The 6,864-nt window shown below is 40.5% G+C and overlaps 1 pseudogene; it reads right to left on the reverse strand.

Annotated features, from left to right (window-relative positions):
- Window positions 1-3,210: 3,210 nt before the first annotated feature.
- On the reverse strand, window positions 3,211-4,275 carry LOC129488779 (heterogeneous nuclear ribonucleoprotein A1-like; annotated as a pseudogene).
- Window positions 4,276-6,864: the final 2,589 nt, after the last annotated feature.

Below are 6,864 nucleotides of genomic sequence, written 5' to 3' on the forward strand. Positions count from 1 at the left end.
CTGCCCACCTCGGCCTCCCAAAGTGCTGGGATTACAGGCGTGAGCCACTGTGCCTGGCTTATCTTTATAAAATATTGAAATAATAAGATAAAAATTCTATTTATTTACCTATATAGTTACCATTTCCATTGCTCTTTGTTCCTTTAGGTAGATTTATATTTCCAACTATTGTTTCTGACTAAAAGATTTCCCTTAATATTTTCTGTAATGTGGATATTCTGGTGACGAGTCCTTTCAGCTTTTTAATGTCTAAAAAGGTCTCTATTTTGTCTTCATTTTTAAGATATATTTATTTATTTAGAGATGGGGTCTAAATATGTTGCCCAGGTTGAACTCAAACTCCTGGACTCAAGTGATCCTCCTACCTCAGCCTCCCGAGTAGCTGGGACTACAGGCATGCACCACCATGCCTGGCTTAAAAGATATCTTAATATACAATTTTAGGTTGACAGCTTTTTCTTTTTAAGTACTTTAAAGATGTTGTTCCACTATTTTCTTTTGTTTACCTTGCCTCTAACAAGAAATGTTCTGTCATCATTATCTCCGTGCTTCTGTACATGTCATATCTTCTTTCTCCTCTGGCTACATTTTTTTTTTTTTTTTTTTTTTTTTTGAGATGGAGTCTCGCTGTGTCACCCAGGCTGGAGTGCAGTGGCGCGATCTTGGCTCGCTGCAACCTCCACCTCCCGGGATCAAGCAATTCTCCTGCCTCAGCTTCCACAGTAGCTGGGATTACAGGCACCCACCATCACACCCGGCTAATTTTTGTATTTTTAGTAGAGACAGGGTTTCACCCTGTTGGTCAGGTTGGTCTTGAACTCCTTACCTCAGGTCATCCGCCCACCTCAGCCTCCCAAAGTGCTGGGATTACAGGTGTGAGCCACTGCCACCACGCCCGGCCCTCTGGCTGCTTTTAATATTTTTTATTTATAATTTATTTTAAGCAACTTGATTATGATTTTGCCTTAGTGTAGTTTTCTTCACATTTCTTGTGCTTGTGGTTTGTTGAGCTTCTTGGATCTGTTGGTTTATAGCTTTTATCAAATTTGGAAATGTCATGGCTTTTATTTCTTTCGAGATATTTTTTCTGTCACCCCTTTTCCTCAGGAATCCAGCAACATATATGTTAGTCCACTTGACGTTGTCCCACAGCTTACTGATGATCTGTTTCTTTTTTCTTATACCCCGGACTTATATTCTGAGTTTTATTTTGCATAGCTTATATTGACATGTTTTAAAGTTTTGTAGAGATGGAGTTTCGCCATGTTGCCCAGGCTGGTCTCAAACTCCCGGGCTCAAGGGATCTGCCCGCCTTACCCTCCCAAAGTACTAGCGTTATAGGCATGAGCCACCGTGTCTGGCCCTTGTCTACTAATGCTATCATCTATGTCCATTTTATTTAGTTTTGATTAATTGATTTTTTTCTCATTATAATTTTTCTGCTTCTTTGCATGCCTTAGAGTTGTCTTTTTTAATTAAATGTCAGACAATGTAAATTTTACTTTGTTGGGTGCTGTATACTTTTATATACCTGTAAACATCCTGGAGCTTTTGAGATGCAACTAAGTTAACCTGAAAAAAGTTTGATCCTTTTGGTTCTTGCTTTTAAGCCTCATTAGGTGAGATCAGAATAGCATTTAATCTAGGGCTAACTTTCCCCTACTATGAAGGCAAGACCCTTCTGAGTACTCTCCCCTAATATCCCCTGAATTACGAGGTTTTCAAGTCTGGATGGGGGAATTGGCACTATTCCTGGCCCCACACGAGCTTCTAATGAGTAGTTCTTTTCATGTGTCGTTTTCTCCCGTGCATGTGCTGATAAGCAGTTAGCTGAGTACGTGAGGGAGAACCTCTGGACATTTTGGTGATTCTCTCTCTGAGACCCTTTTTTCTCTCCGGTATTTTATTCTGCACACTCCAACAGCTTTGGTTTTTTGATCTTCCCCAGCACCATCTCTTCAACTCTCAGCTCTTCTTCTTAAGTCCGGGAGGTCACTGCATCTTGCCTAGGTTCGCCTTAACTCCCGGTGCACTGCAGCCTGGAAACTCTCCTCAGGCACTAAGCCTGGACAATCACTGGGCTCACTTGACTAGCTTCCCATCTATCAGGGATCACTCTTCTTCATAGTCTCGTGTCCAGTGCCGCAAAAGCCATTGTTTCATAGATTTTGTCTGATTTTTTCAGTGATTTCAGGCAGAAAGGTAAATCTGGTCTCTGTGACTCCATCTGGGCTGGAAACAAATCTGTACCGCACTTAAGTTTTTAATTTACCTGGAATTTATATGGCTTTTAAATCTTCTGAGTTATTTAACTTCTGAGAATAACTGTGCTTTACTCTCACTCTTGATTGAAATTTTGAATGGAAATAAAATTCTACACTTAAAATAACTTTCACTCCAAACTTTGAAGGTATATTTTCTGTTTTTGAGCATCCAGTGTTGATAGGAAATCTGATGTTTGTTTGATTCTTGCTCCTTTTTTTCCAAGAGAATTAAATTGTTTATTGATTACACATGATAATGGATGATACACAACCTTCATTCCCATCTATTATTTTATCTGATACCATTAATCAATTTAGATATATTGCATAGGATGTGCCAACAATTATTTTTATAACCAATAATTCCATGATTTTGCTTGGGTAATCCCTTTTAATGGTGAACTTCAGGTCACAACAGTAACTATCACTGTTGTGATAGTTACTTGAGAAACTACACCAAGGTTTCTCAAGACAATGGCTTCTCCACCCAAGCAGGTTGGATATAAATTCCAAATATAACCTGGCATCACCCTGAAGGAATTCTAACTTCACACTGTTGGGGGAAATTTACCAAGATGGCTTCAGAGTAGACTAACTTTAAACAGCATATTAAAGAAAAAAAGTCGTTTATTCAGTGTCATGATCAGACTATTACATTTAGCAATCAACAGCATGGGTGCAAAAATAAATCTATATTAAAGCCCTTTGTTGAAATGCTTTCCACTTTCCACAGAACAGATACTAAAATAACCTGTTACACCATTAGTCACAAATACAGTCCTTGAGTTTTTTGCCCATACGCAAGAGTATTTGTCTAAAACATGTATTCTTTGTAGCAGCTAGCCCCTGCCACCACCGTGCTTGGCTGAGTTCACAAATCTGTTATAACCTGTGGCTTCTCTGTCACTTCTCTGGCTCTCCTCTCCTGCTAAGCTTTGTGTCCTAATTAAAATATTCTGCCACTGCCATAGTTACTGCTGCTACTGGAACCACCATAGCCACCGTGGTTTCATGGTTTGGCAGAGCATTGGCCTCTACCACCATAGGGGCCAGAGCTTCTGTCTTCAGTTTCCTCCCTTCATGGGTCCAAAATTTGAAGACTGATTGTTGTAATTGCCAAAATCGTTGTAGCTTCCACCACCTCCAAAATTGCTCCCATCATTATCAAATGCATTATAGCCATCCCCTCTGCCACCATATCCACCACCACCACGGCTGCCACCAAAGCCACCAGGACGATTAAAGTTTCCTCCACGACCAAAGTTGTCATTCCCACTGAAACCACCTCCACAACCACCACCAAAGTTTCCAGAACCACTTCGACCTCTGTGGCTGGATGAAGTACTCACCATCTCTTGCTTTGACGGGGCTTTCCTAGCTTCTCAGTTGTGGCCATTCACAGGATGTCATTCTTATCCACAGAGTCATGGTTGTCAAAGGTTACAAAGGCAACGCCCCTTTTCTTGTCACTGCCTCCGTCAGTCATGATTTCAATCACTTCATTTTTTCCACACTGTTCAGGATAATCTCTTGGGTGATGATCTTCAGTGTCTTCTTTAAAGCCACCAACAAATATCTTCTTCATAGTTAAGTGGGCACCTGGTCTTTGAGAGTCTCCTCTTGAGACAGCTCTCTTTGTCTCCACAACTCTTCCATCCACCTTGTGTGGCCTTGCATTCATGGCTGCATCCACCTCCTCCACAGTGGCATATGTGACAAACCCACAGCCCCTGGGGCGCTTGGTGTTTGGATCTCTCATTACCACACAGTCTGTGAGCATTCCCTGTTGCTCAAAATGGCCCCTCAGGCTCTCATTGGTTGTTTCAAAGCTCAATCCTTCAATGAAGACTTTCCTCAGCTGTTCAGACTCTTTAGGAGACTCTGACTTAGACGTGAGGGCAGGGAGAAGAGAAACTTTAACGATACTTCTTCGGTGGCGTCCATGATTTTCCATGGGAAAAAAGAGGGAGAGAAAAACACTCAGATCCCTGATGATCCATGGAGTCACCATATCAGTTTGGAAGTAAACTTTTTTCTGCACTTCAGGCCAATGTTCTGTATTTTGGTTTCTGATTGCTTTCAAATCTGTAGCCAAACAAACCCTGACTTATACACATTGCTCTATACTTCTTTCCCCATCGCTCAATTATGGTAGAACTAGACACAGAGAAAACTGGATTTGCTCTGAGCTAAGGCCTCCTCATCTAACGTAACTGTTAACTCAGATGTATTCCATTAAACTTAATGTTTTTTTGTTTTTGGGTTTTGTTTTAGAGACAAGGTCTTGTTCTATCACTCAGGCTGGAGTGCAGTGGGGCTATCACAGCTCACTGTACTCTGAAACTCCCGGGCTCAAGTGATCCTCCAACCTCAGCCTCCTGAGTAGCTGGGACTACAGGTGCACACCACTGTATCACCCTAATTAAAAAAAAAACTTTTTTTTTTTGGTGGAGATGGGATCTCACTACATAGCCCAAGCTGGTCGCGAACTCCTGGCCTCAAGTGATTCTCTTGTGAGTTGCTGGGATTACAGACACAAGCCACAGCACCCAGCCAAACTTAATGTTTTAAAATGAAAAATGTTCAACTTTCAAAACTCCTTTCCCTTAGGTCTGTCCTTGCTATACAATCAACATCTCCTCTGCCTTCTTAATTGATTGGCTACTCAAATATAGCAGTTTCTTGGTTCTTAAAAGTAGTGTTCTGGCCAGGTGCTGTAGCTCACACCTGTAATCCTAGCACTTTAGAAGGCCGAGGCTGATCCCTTGAGCCCAGGAGTTCGAGATCAGCCTGGGCAACATGGCAAAACCCCGACTCTAAAAAAAATTACAAAAATTAGCCAGGCATGGTGGTATGTGCCTGTAGTCCCAGCTACTTGGGAGGCTAAGGTGGGAGGATCACTTGAGCCTGGGGAGATTGAGGCTGCAGTGGGCTGTGATTGCGCCACTGCACTCCAGCCTGAGTGACAGGATGAGACCTTGTCTCAAAAAAAAAAAAAGTAATGTTTTGTTCATATGGTTTGCAAAAAAGGATTTGGAGAAGGCTAGAAAAGATCTGAAATATTGAATGAGTAACAGTCACTGAATGCTGGAAAAAGCCCAGCCTTGTTACCTTCTCTGATCTCTGAAAATACATCAGCAATTGCAGAGCTAGTGCTGGTGAGCTACAGTGAGCTTTCACCATTGATGTAGTCATTATTAGAAGATCACAGTATATGCACAGAAGTTCAAATATTGTTAACAGGTCTACATTTAAAAGGTTTCTGATGTAATTTTACAGCTGATAAATCAACCCCTGATGACACAGTGAAATAGGACCAGGATATTAAAGCATTTAAACATAGGTTTTTAATTTATTAACCAAACATTAGGACACTTCCTCAGTCTCTTTTCATATTTAAAAAAAGGAAAAGAAAAAAATACGTGCGGTAACAAAGAAAAGTATTAAGGTTTCTTTCAAAGATGCAGTTTGATTTCCAATATTCCAAACCTTTGAATTACGTAATGAAATGGGAGCTAATAAAAAAGAATGCACACCTGACAGATTGAATATTTTTTATATGATTAATAATTCTCTATTAAAGCAATCTATTAACTTTTATTTTAAAGAGATGTGAGTGATCGAGTTATTAGATCAGTACCCTCAATTTTGGGCCAAATGAGAAACTCCTATAGATTTTGTAATTCTGGACATCTCGTGAGCTGCTGTTCATTTGCTGATGAGATGTTTAAAGAATTGCAATGCACTAAATTATACATGTAAGAGCAAAATGTTAATCAAAACACTGCGGCCAGACATGGTGGCTTACACCTGTAATCCCAGCACTTTGGGAGGCCGAGGCAGGTGGATCACTTGAGGTCAGGAGTTCGAGACTAGCCTGGCCAACATGATGAAACCCTGCCTGTACTAAAAATAGAAAAATTAGCCTGGTGTGGTGGTGTGCACCTGTAATCCCAGCTACTCGGGAGGCATGAGAATTGCTTGAACCTGGGAGGTGGAGGTTGCAGTGAGCCAAGATCAAGCCACTGCATTCCAACCTGGGTGATGGAGTGAGACTCCGTCTCAAAAATAATAATAATAATAAAATAAAAATGAAAAACAAAAAAACTGCAAATCTTACACTTTCAAGACATTTATGGAAAATAATTCTTAATAAAGAAGGCATAGGGGATATGTAAAATTCTTCTTTATATCTTAGTCTTTGAGGAAATACTTTAAATTTCAACAATCATAGACAGTGAAAAATAACTCTCAGATGCCTATTCTTTGCACTCTGTTAGATGCTCCCTTTATGTGTTCATATATGTTTTATTGCAGATTGTATTTTCCCAAAGTGGCTGAAACAATATCTGCTATTCCAAGTGCTCTTTTTATAAAGTGACCTTAACATTTGTCTTACGGATAGGTGGAGTTTATGTCTTTTCCCCTTAAACTTGGGCAAACACTTGCGACTGTCTCAATAAGAGAGTACTGGAGAGTGATGTTACGTAAATTTTGAGGCTAGATCACAAAAATGCCATGTTTCATCTTGCTGTCTTGGGACACTCAATACAGGAATTCAGCTGTATGCTATAAGGAAGCCCGCACTCACCCATGCAGA

The sequence above is a fragment of the Symphalangus syndactylus genome, chromosome 8 (genome assembly GCF_028878055.3).
Source record: "Symphalangus syndactylus isolate Jambi chromosome 8, NHGRI_mSymSyn1-v2.1_pri, whole genome shotgun sequence".
NCBI classification, from domain to species: Eukaryota; Metazoa; Chordata; class Mammalia; order Primates; family Hylobatidae; genus Symphalangus; species Symphalangus syndactylus.